Consider the following 17,000-nt stretch of genomic DNA (forward strand, 5'->3'; position numbering starts at 1 on the left):
AATGGCTTAGCCAAAGCCTGTGTTAGGGAGGGAGGAGCCCCGATGACTGGAGTGGAGAGCTATCAGTTTAATCTCCCTTTTCATCAGGAATCGATTAACTGGTCCAATAAAATTAATTACGTCCAGACTTCAGCATAATTACCAACATGATGGCTGTCTCCCAAAATTTGGATTGAATTTCCTAGATACAAAGAGAAACTCAAATTAAAGTGGAAATGGAAATGAACATATATACCCATCAGGCATAACATTATAACCACCTTCCTAACATTGTGTTGGTCCCCCTTTTGCTGCCAAAACAGCCCTGGGAATACCGTTTCCATGAAAGGATGTACATGGTCTGCAACAATGCTTAGATAGGTGGTACGTGTCAAAGCAACATCCACATGGATGACAGGACCCAAGGTTTCCCAGCAGAACATTGCCCAAAGCATCACACTGCCTCCGCCGGCTTGCCTTCTTCCCATAGTGCATCCTGGTGTCATGTGTTCCCCAGGTAAGCGATGCACACGCACCTGGCCATCCACGTGATGTAAAAGAAAACGTGATTCATCGGACCAGTCCACCTTCTTCCATTGCTCCGTGGTCCAGTTCTGATGCTCACGTGCCCACTGTTGGAGCTTTCAGCGGTGGACAGGGGTCAGCATGGGCACCCTGACTGTTCCTTCCTTGGACCATTTTTGATAGATACTGACCACTGCAGACCAGGAACACCCCACAAGAGCTGCAGTTTCGGAGATGCTCTGACCCAGTCGTCTAGCCATCACAATTTGGCCCTTGTCAAACTCACTCAAATCCTTACGCTTGCTCATTTTTCCTGCTTCTATCACATGGACTTCGAGGACAAAATGTTCACTTGCTGCCTAATATATCCCACCCACTAACAGGTGCCGTGATGAAGAGATAACCAGTGTTATTCACTTCACCTGTCAGTGGTCATAATGCTATGCCTGATCGGTGTATGTAATGTACTGACGTGAACAATACGGGGGCTCTGCGATACACACAAGGAACACTTACAGTATCACTGAATAAGTGGCACAAGCTCAAAGCTGTCTTTTTCACCTGTTATCTATGCAAATGTCCACGTGATGTGACAAGCAGTGCTAGAGGCTTGCACAGTGTTATCACACCAGCTGGTAAAATATCCTGATGTGGTACTGGATGCAGTTTATGGAAAAAAGTTGATGATGTCCTGATGAGCTGGTTTGATTTTGAAATGACTTCCAGAAGGTGAATAATTGCAGCTTTAGGCTTTGCTAAAGTATATGTGCCTGCTTTAACTGAGCTTCTGGGTGTCTAAATGTGTCATTTTATGACATTTTAAAGTAAAATGGCTTGATGTATAATGCAAACATTATCTATTCAAACAATTCAAAAAAAAGAGTTGAAACTAAGTTGCAAAACTGAAAACATTATGAATACATCAGCACAACCACCCACATTTACACATCGTAATTCGCACTCAAAGCACTTTACATGAAAGGGGGGAATCTCCTCAACCACCACCAGTGTGCAGCATCCACCTGGATGATGATGCGACGGCAGCCATATTGCGCCAGAATGCCCACCAAACACCAGCTGATTGGTGGAGAGGAGACAGAGTGATGAAGCTAATCGGTATATGGGAATTATTAAGGCCAATTAAGGCAAATTTGGTTACACCCCTACTCTTTATCGAAGGACATCCTGGGATTTTTAATGACCACAGAAAGTCAGGACCTTGGTTTAACGTATCATCCGAAGGACGGTGCTTGTTACAGTATAGTGTCCCCATCACTATACTGGGGCGTTAGGACCCACACAGACCACAGGGTGAGCACCCCCTGCTGGCCTCACTAACACCTCTTCCAGTAGCTACCTGGTTTTCCCAGTTGGTCTCCCATTAAGATACTGACCAGGCTCAGCCCTGCTTAGCTTCAGTGGAAAACCAGTCTTGGGCTTCAAGGTCAAATGGCTGCTGGCCATATCAGTCACATTTGTGTGTTATGGATCACAAAAAAATGCTAATTCTCTAATTATTTACTTACCCTTATTCCAAACGATTATTAATTTTAGATATTATTCTTAAAGATTCATCATAGATCTTTCTCACAAAACAACAGTGAACAAGTTCATGGTCAACAAAGACTGTCGAGTTCTAAGCACTATAAAGACACAATAAAGTCAATAAAGTTACACTTTGCTCTGTTTTATGTTGCAACACCCGGCCATTTCCTGTCGCCATCGGTCGCTGTTTCGTTCATGTCGCCAACTCTCATTGAAAATTAATGAGTTCAGTCACATTGTTGGCCAAGTCGCTGGAGGTGTGAACGGGTCTAAAGGGTCGGGGGAAGGTGAAAAATGGTCATATAAAACTAAATCATGAGTGTTTTGGTGGCAAGAAACCTTGATTAACATCCTAAAATGTATGAGCCAGCTTCATTAGCTCTCAGGCAAAAACAAAAGCTTTGTGTTTGAAAATATGTGGGTGGAGTCAATAGAGAAATACAAGAGAGTGTTGATATTTCAGGGCACTTCTTACAGCTTGCCAGTAACAGCAATTATGGCACATGGAAATCATCACAGTTCGAGCACATAAAATAATCCCATAATGCTGTGTTCCTGATTACTTCTCTTAACAAAGCCTGTCCTGTTTTATTATTCACACCAGATTTTGGACCGAAACAAGCACTTTAATTCAGGACCACAAGCCATCATGTTTCTGTGAGTATATTCATTATACCAGTGAGGAAGTTTAACCACAGGGCTGCTGTTTATGGTCATAATTCACAATCACAAGCTGTCATGTAGGAGGCTGCTCATTATATAAATGTGTGAGTTAGACTGTAAGAGAGATGGTTGCAGACACCAGCAACAAAACCCTGTTAATTATATTTCTCCTGACAGGAGTGTAGGCTGCACCACAAAATTAAATTAATAGGTATTAGAACTAGCTGTGAAAACAGCAGGACAGGATCTCAGACATGGTCAACATACACCTACACCTGAAGGAGGCTCAACTATATTTGCTCTGCCACAGCAAGTGTCAGCTTTAGCACTGATATATACAAAGATATGGATTTCGTGGTTGGCCTAACAAAACAAAAATTTGTTTCATAATGTGGGTTTGTGGTTATTCGGTCCTTGTTTTATCTATCAAGACACCCAACAAAACTGCACTTCATAATGTGTGTTTTAGGTTATTCACTGCTTTTATGTGACAAGGACAGCGAAAGCTGACTAGCCTTCATTTTTCTGCCTGCACGCGTTTGTGCATAAAAAAATGGTCTGATTGTGCATCTTAGTGGCGCTATAATTGAACAAAACATGAAATTGCCATTAACTACAATACAGTATTATGATATAAAATGCTATATTATATAAATGCATTGCTGTACCTTGGCGAAACTCAGTATGTGTCATCGGCACCATCCTCTGACGGTTTTGAGACAGCGCCTCCTTGTGGTCAAAAGTTGTAGTAATATTTGTTTTATATGCTAATAGCTTTATATAAATGTGGACTATTATAATGAGACTGGTCTTAATAGATTCCTTGGGTCATGCTGAAAACATAGATACCAATGTTGCCATAGTTGGCCAAGCTAGCTTTCGGACATTTTGAACTTCTTTAAAAACATATTTTTTCAAACTCCTCCTTCACCGTTAGTCAAATTTTAACCAAATTGGAGTCAGATCACCTTCAGACCATGTGGGCGGATTTTGTGTTGATAGACAAAACTGTTTTCGTAAAGTGCAGCAACAAATTTGAGGCATGATGCCAAAATGCCTCTAAAGCTTTATCTCTGCACTGCTTTGCCCTATTGTCACCAAACATTGAATATGTAACCGTACACTCACTATGACCACACTAGTGATGCGCAGGTCTCATAACCCTCATCAAATTGTCACTTTATTTGCGGGGCGGGTGATTAAAAATGAAATTTTGAGAAGAAAAAAAAATCCATGTATGTTGCGTGCAATTCCCTATAGCCTATATTAAATATTTGAGAATATCTATTTCCATATTTTATTAGGTTCTTGAATCTTTGATAAGGTTACAATACGAAGCCTGTAGCAACGTAACTTGCGTGATGTCCCCAAACCTTTGGCGTCATGTGACACGTCAGGAAAGCAGCGCGCCAAGCAGCTCCCGCCACCAGCAGCAGCCACGACAACTAAACGGAGAGATAAAAGTGAAGATGGAAGACGAGGTGCAGGAGAATCCCGGCCTCAAGCGAGCGCACCTTCAGCACCGCTGGCCGGGTGCTGGAGTATGGCCGAAATAGATTAAACCCCGGTACAGTGGATGCCATTCTTTTTTTGCGCAGCGAACGTAAAAATGCTAGATGAACATTTCCGTTCAGTGGTTATGTAGCACAGGCAGTAAAATAGTTTAGCCTATTAGATGAATACAAATGCTGTTTTGTTGAAAATGAAATGTTGAAAATGTTTATCATTATCTCGTTATTAATATGACCTGATTTATGGTTCATATTCATAATAATCGTATGTTGTTGCCAGTTTACAATCTGTAAACCGATGTTTCCAAGCACTTTCAGGCTGAAATAAAGGCTGTTTTATTTTACATTACAATGCCTAGTAGGTCTATTTAATGGTCGTGGGTGCGGGGGAGGGGCGGGTTGTAAAAATAGATACAATGGTGCGGTGCGGGCTGGGGCGGGCCAAATAATTTCATAAAATGAAATGAAATCGCTGGTTGGAAAAAAAGCCGGCACGCGCATCACTAGACCACACCACATCAGTTTGGTCCCAGCGGCACTAATTGGTCGACAGTAATAAACCAGTTAATCATTACTTTTGAATGTATTTACGATTTTACAGCAATTTTGCCTACAATCATCTTAAAATTGAGGTGGTGGTCCGGTGGGTTAAACCATGGAACTGATACGCAGAAGGTTGCTGGTTCGATCCCAGCAGTCACCAGTGTGTCCTTGAGCAAGGCACTTTACTCCATGTTGCTCCAGGGGGATTGTCCCTGTAATAAGGGCACTAATAAGTCGCTTTGGATAAAAGCGTCTGCCAAATGCATAAATGTAAATGTAAAATGTCTTTAATGGCTCATTGTTGCAGTTGGTTTGACACTTCCAGCCATGTTGGCATGTCTTATTGTCAGGCGGCTGAGTGTGTATTAAAAAAAAAAAAAAAAAAAAAAATTATATATATATATATATATATACACATATATATACACACACACACACACACACACATTATATACATACATATATACATACACAATAAGGCTTCGCAATATATAGAAATTATCGAAATATCGCAAATGTATATATCGCAAGGGCACGCAATATCTGAATGATTTTAATAGTACTTCCATATTGTGAAAAGTGTATGTTTTAGGTTGACGCATATAGCAGAGAATAGACTGGGCAAACGACTGTTACTTATGTGACTTGCTTGACGTTAAAAAGAGTTATTAAACACAATAACTTGCGAAAAACAACTCCTTGCAGTCTCGTTCTGTCTGCTGTCTGACACACACACCGAAACGTGCGCTCAAGCCGTTCTTTTTTCGTGTCTTATTACACAGTCAAACTGTCAAATACACATACAGTTACAGTATGTCAAAATGGCTGTCTTGATGAGTATTCATGTAAACACAGTCGGTTATCCTTTAAGTGAAAGATATAATTTGGGGAAAGAAATAGATTTTACACACTTAAACCAATATTGTATCGCATTATAGCAAATTGCATTTTTCTTCAATATCGCACAAACCTAATATAAAAGATGTGATATTTTGCGCAATCTTTCACGCCCACTGGGGATTCATCAATAGAGACAGAAAGTGTTTAGGCCACGCCCACACCGGGGTGGAAAACAATCCAACGCTCTCCATTGACTTTGTATTGCATGAGGCTGCCTCCTTGTCATTTCTGACTTATAATAAAAAACAGAACAATGTCTAAAAGCTGCTATGTGACAAGGTGTACAGCAAACAAGCTAAAAAACCCAGAACTAAGTTTTTATAAGCTGTCGACCCAAAAAAGAGCGTTTAAGGAGACAAAAGTGTATACAGGCAATAAGACGTGAAGCATCAGCAGGAAGAATGGGTAAATTTTGGGATCTTGACACTCAGTATGCCTCAGTATGCCTATGTATGCAGTAAACATGTTGTTACTGTTAAGTCAAATATCCAATTGTCAGTTTTATATATTATATTTCCTGTCACTGATTACATTCCCTTCCAGTGGGCGTAGTTCTAAGTGCCATGCTCTGTTTTTTGGTTCAACAGCTTATAAAAACTTCTGTTTTTTTTTAGCTTGTTTGCTGTACACCTTGTCACATATCAGCTTTTAGACATTGTTCTGTTTTTTGTTATCAGAAATGATAAGGAGGCAGCGTCACACAATACAAAGTCAATGGAGATGGTTTGATTGTTTACTCGGGAGCAGGTTATGTTCTGAGAATAAGTTGCTATGGCTACATATCCCAAAACTTACCTCCTTTTTTGGAACCAAAAGTTGAGGTCATTCCCTTACTTACCCTTAAACATATCCAGCTACAGTATGTCACAAAACCTGCTTTCTGGAATACTCCCTGCTATAACAACAATAAAACAATGTGAAGGAAATGAAAAAGAAACATAACACGATCCCCCTTTTCTTTGTCATCTGATAACAGTTACATACATTTATGATTGATCATGCACGGGTTCATGCAACCTATAAGATCTCTAACACATTCAAACACTGCTAAAGACAAAGAGAGGGAAAAAGATACAATAAAGTTCAATATTATTTACTTGAAATACCATGACTAGCATACTGCCATTACAAGTGTCTTTGTTTGGAGTGTTCTATTTTATTACAGTTCACCTAATGTGTATCTCAGAAGAGCAGAGCCACAGCAACACAAACAATTTCATGTTTTATAAAAAGGCAGTTCTGAGCCAGTTCTCCTCTCTTTTTCTTTTGTTGGTTTCCCCCCCCAAGCATGTTTACTATAGCTACAAAAGAGTTCAGTACAACACACATCTAAACACAGACTTGTGTAAGCAGCTGTGGACGCCTGCCCCAAACACTGATGGAAATCAAAAAAGCCTTATGGTGCTTTTCCGCCTTTACGGTACATCATGTATTATGTGGTAATGAAAAAAAAAAAAAACATGCCTCAAAGCTTGTAATAAAATGTTATGTGCATAATATTTTGCACTGAATACCAAGTCGGACCAAAGGAAGGTGAGTGATGTCAGTAATACTGCCAGCCTACCACCATCCTTTCCCTGGAGGTTCCACTTGTCTTTTTTGATGTTGCCGTTGAGTTGCAAAGGCCCTACTCAATTTCAGCACAACCATTTCGTGACCACAATGTCAAGAGACAGCCATTTACCATTTGCAAGTTACCGCAGTACCGTAGGCTTCAAATAGATGGATAGACAGAGAGTTGGGATTGACAAGCTTTACATGTGTCGCAAAACAGTAAGTTCATAGTGTGATAGATGGCTTAAGACTATTACACAATGGGCATGTGAGCCATAATAAATAGAGCTTCCTATCAGGGCCTCATGAAATTGGTTTTGCACTCTCTGTGCTCAGTGCGCTGAGCATGTTGACCTTGATTATTTAGCTTCATTCAAATATCCATTGTTGATCTCATGAGCGATGCAGCCCAACTGCCCAGAGGACCTACGCAAGCTTAGCTATACCCACTTCCCACAGCTAGGTTCTGTTTATAAGCACTCATTATCAGCATAACACATGCATGACTCAGATTAGTCAGTTCACGGCGACAACAACTTAAGACACAATTAATCCAAAGAAGCTGATGGGCTGTGCCAGAGGGATGACAGTTTAACGAAACGAGAGGGTTGGCGATACGTCTGTCTGCGCTTGTCTGGTCCTTCTCAGAGAGAGAGAGAGAGAAAGAGAGAGAGAGAGAAGCGCTCCTCCTTGAGTTAGTCACCTAGTTTTCACTCCATTTATTTAGAGGCTTTAGGTAGGGCTGTTAACAGGGTTAGACCCTTTCATCCTCACGAGTCTGTCATCACCTTTTACTCCCTGTCTCTTCCTGCTACTCTCCTGCGAGCTATCCTACTTCTAACAGAAGTGCTGCGCACATGCCTGCATACACACACACACACACACACACACGCTTTTGTAGACAGATGAATGTCTTGCACTAGTTGTCAAATGGAGCATCATGTCTACTTTGACCTTCATAAGAGAAAAAAATGAACATCTAGGGAATACAAATCTAATGTAGCTTGTCCATTATTAATGACTCTATGCAGATACCCTTTAGTCTATGAGAACCCATGATGCAATGGGAATTGAACATATGTCCAAAATATCTTCAACGTCTCAGGGAGTAAATGAACATCAAACAATAACAAGATCAAATTTGTCCTTCTTGACACTAAGATTTGATACTGATTCAATTAGAAAAGACTCAACAGACATACCTAGGATCTATTGAAAGAAATGCAATATAATACGCATAACTATGTTTTCAACAAAATGTTTTTATTACCTTAGAATGAGCCATTTCTATCTACATACACAGCGGGTCTCCTTACAGTGAAATGGCCATTTTGCGCCGTCATGTTTCTACAGTAGCCCTATAAACGGACAAACTGCTCTACAGAGCGCAAGCTACTCTCTGCTGTCTCTGAAGACGACATCTTTGTCCTGTGTTGACCACCGTAGCTTCTCTATGTGCGGGCCTAGTAACACTGGTCTAGTGGTTTTTGGATATTTTATGGCAAAAATCTTACATATTGTACCTTTAATCCAGGAATTAGAAAAGGGAGCAAACAGTTCAGTGCAAAATATGTTTGAAACATTCAATGTTGGCCAAGTTAAAAGTTGGCAATGTCTAACCTGAGAAAGCATCTCTTATGATGAATGTTAACAAATCTCTCTATTAGTGTGTCCATGCAAAATAGGGCTATTTAACAAACACAACGATTGGTCATTGAGTCTAAACAATATTTTAGGTCGAATATAACTTTATTTTAAAAAAACAATACATGTTATGACAGCTACAGTGGGGGAGTCTGTTTGGGTTGCCAATGAGTATGAAACTATTCTTGCTTCTGTTAGGGAGATTAATATATAAGAATATATATCAAAATAGGCCTTATATGGTATAAAGTTTTTACTATTTTTATATCAGTAAGAAGAAAAACATGTTTTTTTTACTCTTAACTTTTTAACTTAACTAAATATAACAATCGCTGTTTATAACAGTTGAAAACATTAGTTAGAAATTTAGAAAGGTAATCAAATGTAATCAGTTACATTACTTTAACAAAGTAATTGAAATAGTTTTTAAATTTTTTCAATACAAAAATTGGATATTTTTAATTATAACTTCCAAATGCTTTAGCTAAATATCACAAAATTGATCTCTTTAGATGCGGGACATCACGCTGAGCCATACCATACCCAATTTTACCATATCAACCATTTTGGGCGTCTGCCATTTTGAATTTTGTCAAAAAGTGCTATATTTTATGATTGCATTGGCGTATCATTGCGAAACTCGGCATGTGTCTTTGGCACCAAGCCCTGACAGTACTCAAAACGTTTCGGGGAAGCGCCACCATGTGGACAAAAGTTATAATGAATTTTCCAAAAATGCCTGTTGAAATTTCATTATTGTCATAAAACTGGTTTTAATAGATTCCTTGGGTCCAGTGTTAATTTCTTTGACGAATAATTTTCGTTATTAATAACAAAAAGTTATTAATTTCGTGTCAACAGACAAAACCGTTTTCATATACCGCAGCGACGAAGTTGAGGCATGATGCCAAAATGACTCTTGAGGCTGTAGCTCTGCAATACTTTGACATAATGACACCAATCTTTGCATGTCATTGTCACCTCACTCTGACCACACCACATCAATTTCGTAACTGCGCCACCTATTGGTCAAAAGTGATAAACCTTTAAATCATATTATTTTACTTAAAATCATCTTAAAATGCCTTTAACTGCTCATTGATGCAGTTGGTCTTCCTCCCAGCCATGTTTGCATGTCTTATTGGCTTCTTTGCTCGAACCAGAGCAGTTTGGACCAATCAAATTGTCAGGGTGGGGTTTATACGATGATGGACAGATGATCAACAGTAATGTAATGATCCACTTCACCAAAGAGCGCTTGGGTTGAATTCGTTAATCCTAAACGGAGAACACCTTTACTATTTCTCTCAAAAATGATGATTGTGTATTTTACATGTTTTATTATTGTTATTATTCTTAGCATATAGTGCATAGCGCATACTATGTCATTTGGGACGCAGCTTGTTTCTTTCAGTGTTTGGAATGAATCGGTTCAGTGAATGATTACAAAACAGGCAGTCACTTGTCGCCAGGGTCAATGGGAAAAAAATCCCACCACATACAGATTAACAGCCTGTTTGAAATGTGCAAACACTGAAAAGGGGAGTGATACAAACCGTGAAAAGTCCCAGTGCTGTTGGACAGTATATCAGCACTCTAGGAAACCAGCCGTTTTATAAAATGAGTTATATAATCAAAGTATGACTTCATGAATAATACCTCAGTTGCAGGCAAAAGCCATTTTTCTTCCATCATTCCTGGACAGAGGAACAGGATGCTATATTTCAGTAGCTATATTTAGGTGGATGTTATTGATGGATGAGTCTTTATGCGTCTGCCCTCTGAAGGCATGCCTGAGTTTGACACTGAATCAGTCGGTTAGTGCTGACCCACTTTCATTTCTTATTCCAATAAAACATTGTTATTATTATTACAAGCATCAGTATTATCCGCATAAATCATCTGCAGGGGACCCCGTGGCTATCACAGACACATACCCCATCGAGTGATGTAGTGCTCCCCACAAAACAAAACGCACAATGACCCACTTAGATATTCAACAAGAAGCCACTCTGCTTCTGTGTGGAACTGCAATTAACTCAGACCAATTCGGAGGACACAAACCGTCAGAGATTAAGCAGATGCTGCCATGGCTGAGAGGTGCAAACGTTGTCATTCCAATAATGATTTAGCTCAAATCAGAGCAGAATTCGCTGGGCCATTCTTATTCGACAATTAGAAGATTTTCGGACCAAATGAGCGCTGTGGGGTACATTTGGTCTGAATATTAAATGCACTCCTAAAAGTGAAAATTAATTAAAGCTATATTTTAAAGAAATGGCAGTATCTAATTTAAGGCCTAAAATCAGCTCCTTTAAATTCGGTGTAATTTGTCATGTTTTAAAAAATGAGTGTACCAGCATTGTCAAGTAAAAAATACCTCACTGTTTTTGTTCAGGGGCCGCATCACTTCACCAGACTCTCATTAGGGAAGGAAACAGCCACCCATTAATTAGTGACAGTTAGCATTAACATGAAAAGGGAAAAATCATTAATTAATACCACAAATTGTCCAAACCTCGGGAGATTTCTGTAGCCTTACAAAGGTCTCAAATGTCTCCTTTCTTTTCTTTTTTTTTCAGAAGCCACCCAGTCTTGTGATTTGCTGAAAATAGCAGTCTCCTTTCCTCATCCATCTACTCGTGATTAGTCATTTAAGACAGCGAGCTGGATGAGCCACATGCCGTAATGAATGATGAACAAACTGTGTGGATACATGATTGGTGTTGTCGCTGATTGAGTGTCTCCACTACAGCATCGCTGATTCTGTTAACAATAATAAAATAATTACATTTGAGAATATTGGCAACACACACAGACGAAAATTGTTTCTTTTAAGAACTGTTCAGATATATACATTCAAATATCTTATTAAGAGCATTTATTTTCTCAGAATGCTCAGACCCTTATAACGCTATATAATGTTCATGTCTGAGGAAGAGTTCACTCAGTGCACAAAAATATATATAATGGTATAGATGTGTATAATGACAACATAGAAAAATCCTATTATTTTGTGCAAGTATTAGTGTAGCACATTCACAGCTTTGTTTGACAGGTTGTATTACTGGCTAGCTAAGGGAGTTTAACTTTAGTTATGTAGCATAACTTTAGATATGTAGCAATTTGTGACCGCTGACTGTGTTCGTGAAAGCTTTTAATCCAGAAAATTAATGTTATTGTGCTCACCGCAGCTTCATGCTGCTTAACGTTTTGTATTTCATCTCCACAAGACCGCTCACATTTCTCCTGTTGTTTTATTTTAATCCAACATTACATGATTCATAAAAGATAAACTTTTGCCTTCTCTGTCCAACTTTATGTGTCTTTACTGTGTATTTTATTTAATCATTTGATACAATGCACTTATTGTGTAAATACATTTTTACATTGTACTTATATTAAAAATTTATATTAATTATTTTCTGTAATTGCATCTATAATTACACCATTGACTTTTCTCTTACACTTTAAAGGTGGGGTAAGTACTATTTTAAAACTACTTTATAAAAGTGTCTCGGGCCGAGTGCCAAAATAAACTTATAGCCAATCAGCAGTAAGAAGCGGGTCTACTAATGACGGGGAGAAGAGAGCACTCAGTGCACGTCATTATTCAAAAGACACGACACAGGATGGACATTAGTCGAGCGACTACAAAAAGAGAGAGATGGCAGATAAAAAAAAACATGTCTTTGGAACAAAAGAAGACATACGATTAGGCAGTAGGACCCGTGTAAATAACGGATAAGCTTTGGAGAGAACTCAAGGAGCACTAAGGCCTGCAATCGGACGCAGAGATTGCTTTATTTCTTTGATTTTAACATTGATCTTAACATTGATTTTGTTTTGTTCCACAGAACTAATGCTGGCTTTTGCTTGAATATGCTCATGTGTCATGTTTGCTTGCTTGTCCATTTGCGATCGTATTGTCGTTCACTTCAGCAATGATAAAGACCCATTCATTTCCACACCGTATAAGCCTGGAGCGTCTAAACTTCCTTACTGTCTGTTTCAAGCGCCAGCTCCCAAAGTGTGTCCGAAAAGTATGATATAAACTCCTAATATATGTTTGTTTCCTTTGGTTCCTCTTTTCGTGATCGATATAACCCTCTAATCTTGTCATAATTGTAATATGTTCGTGCTCGTGCTATCGGGTTGTCCATGAGAACTGTGTTTGTGTTTTTGGGATGGAAGGAATGACTTTCACTGAACATTTGACCTGGATTACCATAGTAACACACATTGCTTTCACTTATTGATGACATTATACCCTCGGCCGGCTGGCACAGCAGATTCCGGCATTCCGCCATAGTAGTCGCCTGGGTTATGTATGTGTGAGGCGGAGCTATCAAAATAGGGGCGTGTTTGTTTTGGTGATTTGAAATCAATATCGGTTACCAAAAAGCACTTACCCCACCCTTAAACCGACCCATACTACCAAACCTGTCCCTAACCGTACCTGTATCCCACCTCAATAACAGCAAATGTGTTTTGCAATACAATATGAGCACAGTAATACAGTCAAACCAAAATGTATTCAGACACCTTCAACATTTTCTCTCATTATCACAGTTTATACGCTATGGTTTAGAAAACGGTAATAAAATATGACAAGAACTCAGACAAATTCATCTTGATAATGTCAGATAACTTTGATAGAAAGGTATGTAATGGATTACAATCAACCAATCAGCTGTCAGTTGTTAAATTTAAGTACAAAATTAGACAATACCAATTTAGGTCAAACAATTACCAAGCAATGCTTAAAGGAACACGCCAACTTTTTGGGACTTTGGCTTATTAACTGTATTCCCCAGAGTTAGATAAGTCCATACATACATTCTCATCTCCGTGCGTGCCATAACTCTGTCTGACGCACCCCCGCGCTTACCTAGCTTAGCACAAAGACTGGACGTAAACGGCTCCAGCTAGCCAACTGCTCAATAAGTGACAAAATAACGCCAACATTTTCCTATTTACATGTTGTGATGTGTATAGTCACAGCGTGTACAAATAACAAGGTTACATGAGACACAGCCATCTTATAAACGTATACATACTGGGGACTATATTCTCAGAGTGCGGAGTGATTTGCTTGCAGCACCTGAGAAGCCCCGCGGTGAGGAGCAGAGAGTTCGCTCAGAGTTGGAGTAATAGAGTCAGCAATTACTAGATAGTTTACAATCATGGGTGTTCGCTGTATTGTAAAGAACTGCGACGATAAACAGGGGAGACCAGGTAATACAATGATATTTAATGGAATTCCGATCCAAAACGATGACCTGATGAATCGATGGGTACTTGCTCTGGATATAGATCCAAACACACCTGTAGCCATCATCAAGCACCATTGCGTTTGCTCTGAACATTTCACAGAGGACGACTATTTTGAACAAAAATGGAATTTGCCACACGGACCATGAAATGTGTGCTAAAGGATACGACCATTCCATCGATAGTACAGACAAAGCGGATCACCCACGGCTGCGGTAAGTGTTCCGTTATGTTTTTAGATGACTAGCCTACTGTAACAGTACCATTAGCTAGATCTAATGTAACGTTTGCGACACTGTTATATGAATGGGGTGGTCACTACTGTATTACAGTTTTTGCCGTGCTCGATGTATCCCCTATAATGTTAGTATTGTGTTGTCACAAACGCGCTCTGTCACAGTAACAAATGAGCGGTGCTAGAGGTAATTCTCTGGACTGTAGCATTTACCATGTTAATAAATTGGAGGGGGGATGGGCAGTTTAAATTTTTGTCTGTGGGTTCCTTGTGCAAAAACAGCTACCTAGTCACGCTAGTTTTGTTGACGGAAGTAACAACGCTGCTTCTCAGGTGCTGCGAGCAAATCACTCCCCAGAAGTAGAGCAGTGCTGCGCCTTCTGAGAATATAGTCCCCAGTATACGTTTATAAGATGGCTATGTCTCATTTAACCTTGTTATTTGTACACGATGTGACTATACACATCACAACATGTAAATAGGAAAATGTTGGCGTTATTTTGTCCCTTATTGAGCAGTATATGCTAGCTGGAGCCATATACCTCCAGTTTTTGTGCTAAGCTAGGCTAGCGGTGGGTGCGTCAGACAGAGTTATGACACACACGGAGATGAGAATGGTATGTATGGACTTATCTAACTCTGGGGAATACAGTTAATAAGTCAGAAAATTTTTTTTGTTCCTTTAATTTTGTTCTATGGTGTAAAAGCTCTCATTAGCAATTAAAGAAAAAACTTAAGCAAAACATGGTCAGGTCAAAGTGTCTGAATTATTTTGGTTCCAAATTTTTATCAGTGTTACTGGTAGTCCACTGTATGAAGAATTTTTGGGTATAATATGTCAGTTTACTTTATTTTGCTATCCAATTAACTATAGTGTCTTAGTAAAAAAATATATCTGGTGTCTGAATATTTTCTGGTTTGACTGTACATTGTAGTTAAGGACACATAATATAAAGTGTGACCGCCTTTTCTTTCTCATATCATCTCAATTCGACATATTCAATTTCATTCAAAAATATATCCATCATTCACACATTTTAGTGGGAAAGTACATCACAATAACAGAGAAAGATTTAGGAATATCTCTAAACTCCAATAAGTGAAGTTATTAAATGTAATTTCGGGAGGAGGACGCCCATCTAATCTTCCAATTAATACCAAGATATAAAACCAGCAGCTTACCTCTTCCCGTTGCTAGTTCTTGCAGCATCCCTCCTCCCCTGCTCCTCCTTTTTGTACAATTTTGCCTGTTATAGGGGTGCAATCGGAACTCGGGTATAATATCCTCTCCGAGCCCCTCTATAGCAGACAGCAAGCCAAATCTGTTTACCACTTTCACTAAGATTACATGGGCACACAAACTCATGAATTGTGTGTTAAACATGTAAATATAAAATATACTTCATGAGTTGAAAAGGTTTTGTTTGTGAAACGATGAGCTTCTGAGAAAGACGATGGTGGTCATATATAGACGAAGGACACAACTTTGGCTGTGCTTGCTGACACCTGAGTATCTGAAATGGGCTGATTAGTTGATGCAGGTGCAGCAGTAATCAATGAACATGCTCAGGTGCATTGTAACACAGGTGCAATTCTTTTGTATGGATAACCGAAAACAGGGCGAAAAGATGTCCAGCTGGTCACAGAGCAGCGTGTGGTTATGCCAGGTGCTTTTACAATAGTGTTATACAACCTACCTGACCTATAAAGACCTGTCCACACCAACTATAATGATAACTATAACATCCACTCAAAAAAAAAAAAGTTCTATATAGCCCCGTTTCCACCGAAATTACCCGGAACAATTTGTACCAGGAACTTTTTTACAGGAACTTTTTTCCCCCCAGACCTGCTACTGTCTGTGTTTCCACTGCAGTCTAAAGTAACATGAAAATTAGGCAAATTAGTCCAGAGACGTGGGACTGCGCGCGGCACGACTGCTCCTCCCAGTCAGCGACGGACAGTAATCATTTTTACATTTTACCGCCATCGGACTGAAAGAGCAAGACTGATATTTACTGAACGCAGAACAAACCTCGCAAGACTTTTAAAAATGGCGGTTGAAATAAAATACTGCATTAGCTCAACCAATCAGCATGTTCAGCGCCCAAGTCCCACCCCCAAAAGTTCCGGAACTTTGAAAAAGTACTACCTCGCAAGCAGTGCCATTCGGAGGGGGAAATATTTACCCGGAACTTCATTTAGACCCCGGTTCCTGCGGTCGAAACAGACCGAGTACCACCCCAAAGTTCCTAGTTCCTGGGGAAAGTTCCTGCGGTGGAAACGCGGCATATGGCACCAAAAATGGTTCTTGGCTCGTAATCATAGGGGAACCTTTTTAAGTGCTATATAGCACCAATTTTGGTGCTTCAGTGGTTCTTCAGCGGTTCTTCAGAGGTTCTTCACCGGTTCTTTGACTAAGGTCCTATATAGCACCAATTTTGGTGCTTCAGTGGTTCTTCAGCGGTTCTTCAGAGGTTCTTCACCGGTTCTTTGACTAAGGTCCTATATAGCACCGCTAACTAAGGTGCTATATAGCACCGCTAACTAAGGGGCAATATAGCACCGCTACCATATGCAGACATGTTAAGATATGGTGCTATTTAGCACCAAAAGTGGTTCCTCTA

This window comes from Gobio gobio, assembly GCF_949357685.1.
Source record: "Gobio gobio genome assembly, chromosome: 6".
Classification (NCBI taxonomy): domain Eukaryota; kingdom Metazoa; phylum Chordata; class Actinopteri; order Cypriniformes; family Gobionidae; genus Gobio; species Gobio gobio.